This window comes from Protopterus annectens, chromosome 10.part0, assembly GCF_019279795.1.
Source record: "Protopterus annectens isolate FY-2018-M chromosome 10.part0, PAN1.0, whole genome shotgun sequence".
Taxonomy (NCBI): Eukaryota; Metazoa; Chordata; order Ceratodontiformes; family Protopteridae; genus Protopterus; species Protopterus annectens.
Window position 1 is genome coordinate 1,702,303,744 of NC_056744.1, and position 15,709 is coordinate 1,702,319,452.

At 41.3% G+C, this 15,709-nt stretch overlaps 1 long non-coding RNA gene across 2 annotated transcripts in view; it reads right to left on the reverse strand.

The window, feature by feature from the left end:
• Positions 1-5,202: 5,202 nt before the first annotated feature.
• The window catches only part of LOC122813930, a 43,049-nt gene continuing 32,542 nt past the window's right edge, over positions 5,203-15,709 (reverse strand). Inside the window, exons 2-4 of one of the 2 annotated variants that reach the window (XR_006366744.1) lie at positions 7,386-7,571; positions 6,502-6,747; positions 5,203-5,578 (exon numbers count right to left, since the gene is read on the reverse strand). This is a non-coding gene — a long non-coding RNA (uncharacterized LOC122813930). Of the gene's footprint in view, positions 5,579-6,501; positions 7,572-15,709 lie in introns of both variants that reach the window. The other variant, XR_006366743.1, reaches the window with a different exon arrangement.

The following is a 15,709-nucleotide window of genomic DNA, read 5'->3' on the forward strand; positions in this document are numbered from 1 at the left end:
CGGGGGCTTTGAAGGATTCCACCTCGGTTTTGAGGAGTGTGAAATTTGCTTTAGAGAAGTTTTTCACTGTGGTTTTCTGGGCAGGGGGTGGGGTTGGGATGTGAATATCCAGTGAGATTAGTTTATGGTCTGATCTTACTAGTGAGGGATGCACTTCTGGTCTGGAGCATAGAGTCCCCATGTTGGTGATGATCAGGTCCAGTATGTTTTCCCCTCTTGTGGGAGTGGTAACAAGTTGTTCCATAGCATTTGAGTTTATAAATTCTAGGAACCTTTGAGCTAGGGTGTTGGAGCTAGAGTAATGCTCCCAGTCTATGTTTGGGTAGTTGAAGTTGCGCAATATAATGGTGTTTGGAGAGACCTTCATATTTTCCAGTGTTCTCAGGAAGGCCGAGTGGGGTTCCTGGGTTTGGGAGGGTGGTCTGTAGCAGGCTATAAACTGGAAGGCAGTTTTACCCACTGTTAGTTGCACATGGATAGTCTCTGATGCTTCGTGCTGTGCCACCAACCTGGAGGTGTGGGTATCTTTGACGAATATTGATACTCCCCCTCCTTTTGTGGTTCGGTGCAAGTTTTGGGGCCGAAAAGCATGGTATGAGGGGTGCTCTCGGGAGCCTTGAACCAGGTTTCTATTACTGCACAGATATCGATGTTCTCCATGCTAAGGAGAGTTTCAAGTGCATGCGTCTTGAGGTTTAGACTTCTGGCATTGAGTAGCATTACTCTTAGTTTCTTATCGCTTGTGATACCTATGGAGGTGAGTTTGTCTTTTGAGCCTTGCCCAAAAAAGGCACTATGGGGGTAGGAAGAGCCTTTGCCAATATCCCAAAGCCCAGGGGTGACAGGTGCAAGCCGTCCCTAGCGAAGCATCGTGGCTTGTCGAGCATGTCATCCCAGGCTGACAGGCATTGGATCCCCTTTGAATGACACCAATACTTAAGCCAATTGTTGAAATTGATCATCTTGTCTTCATATTGTGGCATCATTCTTGGTGAGGGTAAGATGCTACTCAAGGTCAGGGTCATACCGGCCTGAGCCACATGCTCAGAGAGCTCCTCTATGTCTCTTTTCATGTAGTCCAGGGAGGTACATCTCAGGTCATTCACACCAGCATGAACAATGACTGAGTCATATTTGTACTTGCCTTGGAGTGACCTGAGTGCTTGTGTTATGTGGCGGATCCTAGCGCCCAACAGACAGCTCACCGTGACCTTCTCCTTGTTCAGCCTGGTGAGCGGGATGTCAGTGTGCCTGACGATTGAGTCACCTATTACAAGTGTATCAGGTGTGTTGTTTAGCCTTAAGGGCTGTGACTGTTCGGCACACTGGCTTCATGAGCTATGTGTTGCACGTGTTTTGTTTTGGGGTAGCGGTTGCTTGGGTGTCTTCTTTGGAGGTCTCTGCTGCTTAGGCAGATTTTTATTTAGAGCCTCCAAGTATGTTTTTGTGTGTTTATGTGTTTGGTTTGCTGTCGTGGTAGGTCTGTGTGAGACTGGAATTGTAGGGAGTGTGGTTTCTTTCGAGGGAATTTTCCCCACCATGTGATGTTCCAAACTTTTACACTGCAAGCCTCTGAAGTAGATATATTTCTTATTGAGAGAGAGTGTGAGAGAGAGAGAGAGAGAGAGAGACGCACATATACAATCACATATATTAATCTATTCATGGTGTTACTGCCATGTAAACAATCTAATATAGATTCAGTACTATATCCTGACAGTGTTTTCACAAGGCTTGCAAATTATGCTTCCTCGTTCACCACATACATGAAATTATCAGACACCAATTACTTGCAAAGAAAGAATTTCATTTTCCAGAATTGTCCACTACTCACCATGTATGCAATACTAGCCCTACATCCCTGATTTTGCAGTATCAGTTATGTGCATAGTTTTTACCTGTTTCCATTACATTTGTGTTTACCATCTGTATCATAAGTATATCAGCCAATATGATGTTTTACTTGTTTTTTTCTCACTTTCATATCAGACAAGTGCACCATGTTTTTCCCATAAACAGCACAGTTGTCATGCCAAACTATTAGGTTCATAGGTAGGTACTAGGCTATCTGATCAAAGGCATTTATAAGCCTAGCCAGAATGCGCTGGCTTTTGCTATCCCCTTAGATTAGTTCCCTGTGCCTCTATCCAGCAGAGCCACTGAAGTGATCCCTGTGGTAAACTTTCTGTTTCCCATCAACTCGTCAAGATTTCTTTTGAAGAGTGTTAGTGAGGAGCTCTGCCTAATGTAGATTGTAATCTTGTTCCAGAGCATGGGAAGTCTCTGGGACAGGACTCTATCCCTCCAGCACATCCTATTTATTGTTGTAGTGAGGTTTATATCCCTGGAGCATATGGCACGAGGGGATATGGTTTTCTTTCGGTGGAGCATGTCCAGCAGTTCTGGCTTGGACATGGCCTTGTATGCCAGGCAGAGATCACCTCTGAGTAGGCGGTATGCAACTGAGTACAGCTGGAGTTTCTTCAGTCGAGCTACATAGGGCATCTGTTTGAGGCCAGTGATCCTCTTGGTGAGGTACATCTGTGGTCTTTCCAGCTGTTGCAGGTATCTTGTAAGGTACATCCCAAATGGGGTGTTGTACTCTATAATGGGTCTGATGAGTGATGAGTAGAGGGGCACAATGACCTCTTTTGAGCTGGATGCAAACCCTTTTGTGATTAGGTGGGCCATGTAGAAGGATTTTCTAACCACTTTGGCAATGTGATTATCAAAGAAGAGATTACTATCTACTTGGGTCCCCAGATCCCTTATTATGTCTTCCGTATTTAGGAGACTACCACCTATGTGGTAGTTTGTGGGAACTTTGTTTTTTCCAAAGGGTATGACTATGTACTTTTTGGCATTTAGCTTGAGGCCATGATTTTGACACCAGGTATCCGTCTAACTGAGACCCTTTTGGAGGATGTCTGTGTCAGCCGGCGAGTCAATTATAGCCCCTAGTTTGCAGTCATCTGTGAACTTCATCAGCTGTAGTCCTCCTGTGCTTGGCTGTACCTCTGAGAAGTATATGCCGAACAGGAGGGGTCCTAGGAGTGAGCCCTGGGGAACACCACTTGTAACCGATTAGAGTTGGACCTAGCTCCCGCAACTCTCACCATGTGGGTTCTGTCCATGAGCCAGTTGGCAACCCATCTTGTGATGTAGGAGTTTATGTTCAGGCTGGTGAGCTTGTCTATAATACCAGAATGGGGAATGGTGTCAAAGGCCTTTGCAAGGTCTAGGTAGGCTGTGTGTACCACCTTTCTGTCATCTATAGCCTTGGTAACTGTCTCAAAGAAGTCCACCAGGTTTAGGAGGCATGATCTGCCTTTAACAAAGCCGAACTGGGTAGGGTCCAGTGTTTGGTTGTTCCCAATGTCTCTGTTAATGAGTTCCATAGCCTTGCAGACCAAGCTAGTCAGGCTTATAGGGCGATAGTTCCCAGGGTCTGTTATGGCTCCTCCTTTGTGGATCGGAATAACCATTGCTGTACGCCACACTATGGGTATGTAGCCTGTGGAGAGGCTGAGTTTGAACAGTGTGCTTAGGTGAGGGGTTAGTTCATCTTTGAGCTTGTGTAGGACGCAGCCTGGCACACCACCCAGTCCCATTGATGCTGTGTTTTTGGCTTTGGAGAAGGCTGTTTTAACCTGGGTGTCTGTGATTTCAGGGGCTCTACATTCTTCTGATATGGTTATGGGCCCTTTTGGGGGTGAGAGGGGGGTGAAGTTTGCACTGAACCTGTCTGCCAGGATGTTGGTGATATCAGTCAGTTCAGTGTATTCTATGGAATTCTGCACTAACTCCGAGCAGATCTGAGCATTGCCATTTAGATTCTTGACATAGCTAAAGAATGCCTTGTAGTTATCTTTGGAGTCCTTGGCCATTTTTCTTTCGAAGCTCGCCTTGGATGATGTTATGAGGGGTCACAGTTTCTTGCTGATACTGATCAGGGATGTCTTCTCTTCTTGGGATTTTACTCTCTTCTGTACTAGTTTTGTCCTTCTGTTGTATATCTTGTTTATGGCAGGAGTCCACCAGACTGTTTTCCTTTTCTTGGAGGAGTGAGTCTTGGTTTTGCTTGGGATAGCATGATCCATGCATTCTTGTAAGTGCCTATATAATGTCTTAGTAAAGGATTTTGCAGCTTGGACAGTGTTATCCTCTAGCATGGGGGCTTTGATACTTTCTACCTCGGTCTTAAGTAACGTGAAGTTTGCTTTTGAAAAGTTTTTCTTGGCGGTTTCCTTGCCCAGGGGTGGGAGCGGAATGTGGATATCAAAATGATTTGTTTATGGTCAGATCTAACCAGCGAGGGGTTGACCTCCAGTGTGGAACACCAGTCGCCCATGTTGGTGATGACCAGGTCCAATATGTTGTCACCTCTGCTGGTAGTGTTGACCAGTTGATCCAAGGTGTTTGAGTTTATAAATTCTAGGAAATGTTGGGCAAGGGAGTTAGTACCTGAGTAGTTCTCCCAGTTAATGTTTGGTTAATTGAAATCACCCAATTTTAGGGTGTTTGGTAGGACCTTTATGTTTCCCATGCAACATACCTTTAGCTAGACACTGTTTAGTTTTGGAATTACTCATTTCTGTTCCCTTTGTGCAACACACTGCACATGTTATAGCAGTCTTGTGCTCTGCATGCCCAAACTAATATGAAATTATATAATGCAGATGTTGTGCAACACACTGCACATGTTACAGCAGTCTTGTGCTCTGCATGCCCAAACTAATATGAAATTATATAATGCAGATGTTGTGCAACACACTGCACATGTTACAGCAGTCTTGTGCTCTGCATGCCCAAACTAATATGAAATTATATAATGCAGATGTTGTGCAACACACTGCACATGAAGTTACAGCAGTCTTGTGCTCTGCATGCCCAAACTAATATGAAATTATATAATGCAGATGTTGTGCAACACACTGCACATGTTACAGCAGTCTTGTGCTCTGCATGCCCAAACTAATATGAAATTATATAATGCAGATGTTGTGCAACACACTGCACATTTTACAGCAGTCTTGTGCTCTGCATGCCCAAACTAATATGAAATTATATAATGCAGATGTTGTCTGATGCAGTTGTTTCCACGCTTTCACATAAATCAAACAGAGGATGCAACCTGTTTTTCCAAACAATTTATTTTAACAACACACTATTACATGTAAAATGGATGATGTTGTATGGGTCAATTGTGCAACAGAAGACATTACATTCATAGTCATACACACATGGAAACTATTAACACATAGAATGTGAACAACAGAACAACTGAATGAGTATGGTATTGTGACAGTATGTATATCTAAAATCTGATGGGCTGGAAACCTGTGTAAATACCATTGGCACCTGGATATCTGTCATGAGTTTTCCAAACACAACAGCTGGGAATGACTCTCCTGTTTCCAGTCCCCAAACGTCCATGACGCCACACAATGTATTGACGGTAATCTGTGTACCTGTACCGTTTATTTTCATCTGCTTCCATCTGTAGTCCAAATAATGATCGCTGGTATGCTTCAGCTGTCTGTAGGACACAACGCTGGAGGACACATTGATGCATTTCCTGAGTGCAACAGAGAACAGTTATTACTTTCGACTGCATACAGTACATTCAGTAATGTTCTTTCTACAATACAGTTGGGCCATGCACTACATGGTACATTGAAGTGTGTTCCTCACAGTCTGTCAAAGTGCAAGTCACACATATTTTATCATTTTAGTGTATTCATTGGCCTTCCAAAGCAAAACCTCTGTGGTGAAGGACTGTTTTTAGTATTCCACGTCACTTTCCCATATGTAGTCAGTGTGGTAATAAATGTGGAAATAAACTCTTACTCAATGAATAGGTAGATGTGGACAGTACTGATGCCATGCTGCCTGTTCTCTTATATTGTGTAGTACATCTGATAGATGCACTAGGCATACATGTGTTCACATATCCTCAAAAACCTCATGTCTCAACTGTGTCAATGGTAAATGTTACAGCCTTAAACATGCTGATTGATGGCTATCAGTATGCACACCTTCCTAAGCTTTGTCATGTCTACACATGCTGTGAACGTCTGAACTCTGAACCTCTTCAACTTATAATACTTCCCAAGTCATAAATAAAACAAGAGCTATGGCTTGAAATGAGGGGAAATGTGCATGTATTTGTCATACAAAGTGATAATGGATGCCATTACATATCATGCATTACCTTGAATTTTCTGAAAGGTCTGAATTATGAAAAGCAAATTACTGTCATTCCTTGCTAACTTCCGCACTAATTCAATTGGCAGAAATTTCCCGGAACACCACAATTGTATGACAGCGAACCACAGTTATGAAAATAAAATCCTGACCATGTCTGCAAATCTATACACTTTTTATAGGTATGTCAAGTACACTCGATTGTCCTGCAATGTATACTGCACTCTTTTCCAATTCATCCATTTACTCATAAATTCAGGACTCTGCAGCTAGCAAACACTAACTATTACTTACTTGTGATGAGGAAATGCAGTTCTCTGGAGTCATTCTGCAGCACACACTCTTCATGACAGTTGGCATGCGTTTACAGCGGTTGCATACACACCACTCAGGAGCATCCGGACTATGTGGATGTTGTGAAACTTCGGGACCATGTAGGAATTGACTGTCAAGAACTTCAAGAAGAATGTCTGGATTCCGCTCAGCAATTCTTACACATATGTTTCACAGATCCTCACTGCCTAAAGCACGAATTTGGTCCTCAAAATGGTAAATATATCCTTGTTACTGACAAATGTAGGAACTAATGTCTAACTATGTACATGATCATAATAGACATATGGGTACAATATATTCAATTCAATTTCAATCAAATACACCAACATAGTTGTATCTGCATAACATGTCATAAACAAAATAGTTCAAGAACTAGTCCAATGCCTGAAGGGTGGCAATGGGGCCATTACAGGTAAAACAAAGGACTTGCCTGTGTTACTGAGAAAACCAACCAGGGATGCTGGGGTCCTCCACAATGTAAACCTCCTTACTTCCCTGTAACAGACAGATCGTCAAGCTAGACTGCCCTGAGGTAATTGTAGAAATGCTACATTAATGGGTATTGTTAACATTATTAGGTAAGTGTATAGTTTTGACTTATGATGCAGAATCATTGCCATGCCTAATGCTTCAAAGTAAAATTACAACAGCAGATGTCAAGGGAAAGGTACTTATGCAGTTATAGAAAATAAATAATTTAAAGTATATAAAAATACAGACAACTATTTTTTATGTGGTTTACATTGTTTCTTTTCCAAAATTGTATTACTGCATATCTTCTGTCATGTAACATGTAACTACAGCTATGAGCAGTTATTTACACAAAGAAGTGCTGAGCTTACTTCCAAAGTCCCTTGTGTCTCACATCTACTTGCTGCTGGAGTACACATTTGTCTGTGTTGTGGCATATGTTGTTGGCATCTACGTTGTCCTGCACTTGTGGAAACCTTTGTTGAAGTCCCTTGTTCAATAGCTGAAACAGACCTTTGGCACTTTGTATCTGCCAATGTGTTCCCCTTCATGTTTTTCTGTGGAGGAGTCAGATGAAACAAGTATATGGTTAAAATTCATCAATACCTTCAGTATCATTGTTACAATAGTTGACAATACAGATTTCTTGTTCCATATAGGCCATTTTTATACAGCATCAGCACCATCACACAGCCTATTGGTTTTATCACAATGTCTCCCTGTCTGTGCCTCTTCCGTTTCAGAGTATTTCAATCACTGGTTGATGCAGTACAGCAAACATAGGAACCGTGAGACTTTTATATGTCATCATCCATCACATTAACCCAATTACAATCTACATACAACCAGCTTATGATGCCTTGCAGCATTGCTACTTCCTCCTATAAGGATGTGCCATATGCTGCCAAAGGATGTTGACCTCTAGTCCAGAATATCCGCCTAGTCATGACATACAAAACACACTATGCAGCCTTTAAAAATGATCACATTATACAGGCAAATCACTTCACATGGGACGGGTGAACAATAATGTGCAGCCTATTCATGTGAAAAAATAAAAAAATCAATCTACTGATCTCCTCCTGTAAAAGCTCAATGGTCCTAGCCTGATCGGGGTGAGGATTACGTCACAAAAAAAGTCAGGTTACATGGTGATAATCATGGTTTAAATATACTGCGATCAGTATTATTTACAAGATGACAAGAGAATAGAAAGTCACATTTGGATAAATGAGGTCGCATGCAGTGAAGGTGCACACATAGCCCGGCTCGTAGAAGAGCTACTCCTGAGTAAGGTGTCGGTTACTCCTGAGCAGCTTGGGAGATATCTGTTCTAGGAGTCACACCCAAAACAGAGAAACTTGAATGAGATGCACATACTGCTAAGTGCTGCTGGAGACAGCAAGTCTATTACATGCAGTTGTGGTCGACAAAAACCGAGCCGAGTCCATCCGGTGCTTCTTTATGCAGAGGATTACTTATTTACATACACACAACACAAGAGAAAGTTGAGTGAGGAAGAAATAAGCAGCATGCTTGGGCAGGCAACATCAGTATGACTGTACTGGGAATGACTGATATTTACAAACGGGAATGACGGCTCAGATTCTATCTGTCAGTTTATTAGCTGGGAGTGACACACACAAAACAAGTACAGGTGTGCTACATAGACTCATACAGAAAATGGTAACTGATTCGGAATAAAGCCTGTCAAAGAATCCTGGAATTCGTTTTGAGCAGTCAACTGTCTGAACATAGAGGTAGCGACACATAACAGAATGAATGTGCATCCATTAATGTCTGCTACTGGAGGAGACCGGAGAAGATATTTTGCCCTAGAAGAACTCTCGTCCCATTTCTGCCTTTCTTAAAGTACCCCACTTACAATTATTGACCTGTTCAAAAGCTATGTAAGTATCTGTTGAAGTTATACACTATACAAACTGCTGGTGCACACTTGCTCAGTCTCTTCTTTATATCATGTATACCATGACTATTTACTCTGCTGTTTGAATCAGTAATCATGTCATCATTGTACATTATCTCCTGTTAACTGCTATAACATCCTCAATGTAAAATAAGTACTGTGGCCAGTTGTAGCAAAAGCAAATTTGAAATATTGTCTTGCAGCCTTACTCCCTGCATCTCCACTGAGAAGGGTTTAAAGTCATAAGCTATCTATCCTTGGTTTACAGATTTAAAAACACTGAATTATGGAAATATGTACTAGGACTGATTCATAGCTACTCGTACATATTTCCACAATTCGGTGTTTTTAAATCTGTTCATAGCTACTCGTAATCCATGGTGGTGCAGCGGTAGTGTTGTTGCCTCACAGCAAGAGGTTCTCCCATTCGATTCTCAGCTAGTGTGCGCGGAGTGCCTTCTGTGTGGAGTCTGCATGTCCAACCCGCAGGTCGAGTGGCATTCCGAAAAACATGCATGAATGGGCTTGCCTTCATTGAAGGTTGGGTGTCGAGCTGGCAACTTGGCACCGTGAAACTCTACTGTCAATCATTAGTGGACCGGAGTTCCGCTGTGGCGACCTCTAACCGGGAAAAGCTGAAAGACAACAACAACTGATCCATAGCTACTCCATCCTGAGACTTATTGTGTGCCCATATCTGTTGTGGTACTCAACTCCAAATTGACCGTACAATTATTAATCTTAGGTGTTAGTAAGTACCTGTAGCACAGACTTAGCAATAGTACCTTCCTACAATTTCCATAACAGTAGGCAGGCCATCATTGCGAGAGATCATTTCCATTTCCCCACATTTGCAAAGCTAAAAAAATCTAACTCTGAAACAGTATACTGAGAGAAATGTATCATTGATGTGACAGAATATATATTTGTTAGGGTTTAAAGTGCCTGATGTCTTCCAATGAACCTGTGACTTGCACATGTGACATTATTTTGCCACTTAATGGTTTTACAACCAGAGTTAGTATTGCCCAACCATTGAGGTTTATCACACTTGTCACAGTGGTAATTGCATGCCACCAACTTCTTTGGACCCAAAACAAGAAATAAGATGTAAAGAAACCATGAATGTCTTAGCGACACATTCATATTGATTTATTGACTATAAGAATGCTGGTGTGATGGTAAATGTTTACCTCCAGTATCAGCCTATGGTCAGAACACTCACCCTACCTATGTGTGAACTGAGACATTTCTACTCCATAGAAAAAGGAGGTGTACAACAACCTTGCTGGGCACTTCCATGCTCTTAAGGGACAAATTCAGACAGTGGAAATGCCTGTACATTTGTATGTAGCAAAACCTTTGTAGAAAATCATTGGCTGAAACCTCTGCATAATTCCACTTGATCATGACTGAAGAGGAATCATACTATGTTTCTGATGACCTCATTGTGCGGTTGGCAGAGAAAACCAACAAGCTGACATCAATATTACCTGCAGGAATCCAACCGTCTATCAACATTTATAAGTTACACTATTATCAATCCTACAGCAAGATAGTTTACATTGATATTTGAACATTCTGACATTGCAGAGCAGATTATATTAAGACTACAGGCCATACTGACAAAAGAGTGACAAACAGGCAAAGAGATAAGTAAGTTTCCCTTGAATGGTGCAACTGTACTTCACCTTCCTTCATTGGAGCATGTTGACAATTCCACCTTTGTGCCCATTTAAGCCACTTGTCACTGGCAAATCATGTCTCCTTATCACCAAGTGCTTTCCATCATTTCAGACTCCATCATTGAGTCATGCTCCTCAATCAGAAGGTTGGTATCTTGTGGTGGGAACGGTGCTATTGTGGACTGTATGCATCTTGGGTCATCTTTTCTCAATATGCAGTGTGCTATGACACTGCTAGTGCTGGTCATTCTGTGAATCAATATCATCTTTTTTAGATAACGAAAATAGCTGTAGTCTTTCTTAACTTTACGAGTTATGGCCCACCGTGAGCTTTTCTTATTGAACTTACGAGAATACCTGAAATAAGGAAAAATCTAAATGAGGGTTACATTTTGGAATCACGTTGCCCGCTTTTCGTTACAGCAGGATAGCATCATCATACTGGGCCTGATAAAAACTCGGCTTATGCCCACAATTAACTGCTGTGTGTATGGCAATTATCCTGTCTGTTTAAATACTCTTTTTGCTTTAGTAATTACATCACTGACAGTTGAGTCTGGCCTGATATTTGTTCTTGAGGCATCGACTATCTTGAGTGTCTAAGCTGCCATATCCAAATGTAGCAGACAGTGAAACAAAAAGAGTTGCCAGTCTACTTTAAAATGTTACACACAGTAGGTATTGCACAACCAGAATATTGTTTGATACAGTACGTATTACTGACCACTACAAACTGATTACTGTCCAACAGGCATAGACTGATAAAATAGGCAGTACTTACACCACATTGCCATGCTGATTTCTCATGTATGACCTTCCAACATGAATGTTGTGATCAGTTGCTGTGAGGTAATTTCTAGCCTGAAATACTGGGAATATGTAGGAGTTCCTTTTAGAAGCATACATTAATATGTGCTGATGAAATTGTTCCAGTTCAGCTGTATGCCTGAAATGGAAAAATATTATATGTGTGACTATTATTAATGTATAACTTGTACATCCCATTTTGCGATAGTTGTGACCATTGGTATTGGTCAGTGCTGATCCTAATGTTTTCTTTCAATAATACAACAATTACTGTCGTAGTCATCAGCTGACTTGGATCAGATCTACTTGGACCATTCCCACAAATGGGAATGAGCAATCGATAAAGACATACATTTCAGAATCCTATTTGGAAACTAAATGCATTAATGAAGGTCACAAAGGGAAGCACACAGTGTCAAAACAATGACATAATTCTCTGTATTTATGCATGAACCAGTAATCAGTTAGCTTCAGCCATAAGACACAAATGTGTTAAACTACAGACATATGCAACTGAAATATTAAGTGAACGGTATTCACACACAAGCTTTCACAGATCCTGACAATTTTTGTTCAAATACTTTTACACAGGCAAGGAATGCTCGCTACCTGTAGCTCAAGTAGTAGTGGACGTTTTTGAATAATTTGTTGTCATAAACAATTTCTTCCAATGCTTTATGTGCAGGACTGTCTGGCTCTGTCCATGGAATAGTTCGCTCTTGGCTAAGTTGTTCATGCTCACAGTTACAGACTGCATCTTCTCGGCCATCTTGTGTGTTCCACTCATGCTCATCAATTACATGATGTAAAATGCCACTCCATCTCATCTGCAGAGGGAAAGGACAAGTACAATAGTCATCAAATTGCAGAAACTATTGATACAAACATGACTGGTATGCAATGCACAGCAAAGGCATGTGTAGGCCAGGTTTACCATAAATTGGTCCACAGTCTCAGATTGTTGATAGCGATACCAGAAATGGTTCATTATTTCCTTGTACCACTTCCGTAAAACTCTGCATCCACGTTTACCAGCCTGGAAAAAATTTAAAAGTTTTATTATGGCAGAGAGAACTCCAGTAGAAAACACATATAATGGGGGTGTCCTTGGTTGCATTATACCTGTGTAATTCTTTTCCCTTGATTTTTGGCTCCATGCCAAACATCAAACGGATGCTTTATTGTGGAGAACTGAGTCCCTGTGTGAGTAGAAGCATGAATCATTATGATGGTCAACATCAGCAGTGCCACTGTCTCTATGTTACATATGCCTTAAAAGCATAAGTTAAGTAAACCTGGTAAGGCACTTGTCTGAGGACCCCTTGTCCACCCACACTCCATGGTGGCAAAAGCAAGATACGTTATGCAAATACAGATGAACTACCCATTTATAACACCACAGATATGACTGTAATGCCAAATAAGTACTTACAAGCATATGTACAAAAGGATTAAGAAAGTTAAGTCTAAAATAAACATGCTGATTACATGCCATGTCAGTCAAGCAGTTTGAGTAGTCATGCACTGTAGTGCACTCTACAAGCAGTTTTAGCAGTCATGCACTGTAGTGCACTCTACAAGCAGTTTGAGTAGTCATGCACTGTAGTGCACTCTACAAGCAGTTTGAGTAGTCATGCACTGTAGTGCACTCTACAAGCAGTTTGAGTAGTCATGCACTGTAGTGCACTCTACAAGCAGTTTGAGTAGTCATGCACTGTAGTGCACTCTACAAGCAGTTTGAGTAGTCATGCACTGTAGTGCACTCTACAAGCAGTTTGAGTAGTCATGCACTGTAGTGCACTCTACAAGCAGTTTGAGTAGTCATGCACTGTAGTGCACTCTACAAGCAGTTTGAGTAGTTATGCACTGTAGTGCACTCTACAAGCAGTTTGAGTAGTCATGCACTGTAGTGCACTCTACAAGCAGTTTGAGTAGTCATGCACTGTAGTGCACTCTACAAGCAGTTTGAGTAGTCATGCACTGTAGTGCACTCTACAAGCAGTTTGAGTAGTCATGCACTTTAGTGCACTCTACAAGCAGTTTGAGTAGTCATGCACTGTAGTGCACTCTACAACAATTTGGATAGAGTGGCCACACAATGCTTATGCAAATCTGAGCTACTATTCGGTCATGCTAATTTATGCATGCCAAGTAAATACTAAACAGGTGTACATGAAATAACTGTCTATCACACAATTTTCTTACATTTGGCAAACTCCACACCATGCAGTTGACATTGACTACAAAAGGTATATAGAGCAGTCACATGTGAAAGATGCATAGTTCAAAGTGTTAGGCACTGAGTTTTTTTGAAAAACTTACCCATTCTAGTGTGAGGCAAGATCCTGAAATTGAACTGGACAGTGAAACCTTTGCTCTGCATTTGTGACACCAGTGGAAAATACAGTTTCAAGCAAGTTGAAGAAGTTTCTCCTGATACACCAGGAGCACTGCAGCCTGTGACAGTGATTGAGCTTCACTAACGTAATCATTAGCCACAGCTGATGTAGCATCTGATAGATCGAGGCTGTCAGAATTGCATCCTTCTTCACACTGTTCAAATTCATTGTCTGTATCATTGCAATGTTCAGGATCCCCGCACAAAATTAATGTTGGAGTAAATGGCATGATCATAATTACAAAGGAGAATGGATGAAGACAAGATGAACCATTAGTGACATGACAAGAAACACAGAAACTGATAATGTAAATAAACTATCACCATAGATGTACCAGTCTGTGTCCTCCTGACTGGAGACTAAAGAGTCCACTGTTCCTGAAAGGTCTTCTTGTGGTGCATTGCTGGTCCAATCAAGACATCTGCATGTAATAAAAATGGTAGTTTTTGAAATGGATGTAGGTATTACATGACAGGTATGATTATTATGAACTTGCAAAGTAGAAGTAATAAGGGTACCTACCTTGCCACAGGCCTACGTCCCACTACTTTATCAGGACTGCTATCTGGTGACTCTTTGGTTGAGTGGCGTTCAAAAGACATGCGTAGAATGGGCATGCCTTCGCTGATGGTTGATCGTTGAGCTGGCACCTTGGCACCCATAGAAAATCTAATGCCAATCATTAGCAGACCGGAGTTCCGCTGTGGCAACCCCTAACCAGGAAAAGATGAAAGAAAAAGAAGAACAAATATTTACAACTTTAATCTTTCCTGACTGCAGAAGTCAAGGACATTGCATGTGTTCCCTGTCACTGATACTTGCCCTGAGTTGTCGTAGTCTGCAGTTGCAGCCATTATCGTGGTGGAAGACAGTATTGTGCTCTCATCCAAATCATCTGAATGCTTCCGGAAACACATTGGGGTGGAATGTTGAACTGGAGAAAGTCGCTTATTATGCTGCAAATCTTTTTCTGTGGTACACTTGTCATATTTGCAACATAGCAACGACATATGTCACTACAAATTTGAGAAAATAATAATCTAATAAGTGTAACAGCAATAAATTCAGAGTCAATTACAGCAAAACTTACATATCCAGAAGGAGACGGGCAACTTCTGTGTGAGTTGAAAGTCGCAATGACTGTTTTAAAGTGATCCATCTTTCAAATTCAGTACCAATGGCTATTCTTGTTCGGTTACGCTTGGCATCCCATGCCTTCTTTGCTCTTTTTCGAGCAGAGTCTGTAACTGTCTTTCTTTTCCCATCCATCTTGCTGTTGGGTGTAGTTTGGGCATTGGCAGTGCTTGGTGACATGATGGATATACTGAAAATGTTAAATTATCTGGTCTGAAAAAAGACAAACTAAGTCACTGGCTTGGAACACAAACATATGCTAGTGGGATACAGTGAACAGTTGGAATATTTCCTAATGATGCTGTCACTGTCAATATTATCTTTCATTGACAATAATCAGTGTTTTCAAATTGAGCTCAAAAAGCAACTGTTGATACACACGTGACAGCAGATGCTATTGTCTGTCAGCTCCTAGGATGCCGATGTGCTCTCAGTACCTGGTAGTATGAGACATAGTTTGGACCCATATTTCCTATGCTTGCTTGATGGATGGTCCCTTCAGAAGTATACTTTATTAGTGTGAGATGTGATCACATACAGAACCATGATGTCAGTAGATTTTACACTTGCCAAGGGCAACACGCAGAAGACATACAAAACTATTTTGTTGTATCAAGGGAGTTCAGAGCTCAGAACAGGAATATTGAAGTACTTATAAGTTAGTAATATGTCCACCGTATAATGCGTAGTTAAACATAATGTGTCATAAAGATGATGCACATCAGTGCCATAATGTAACATAA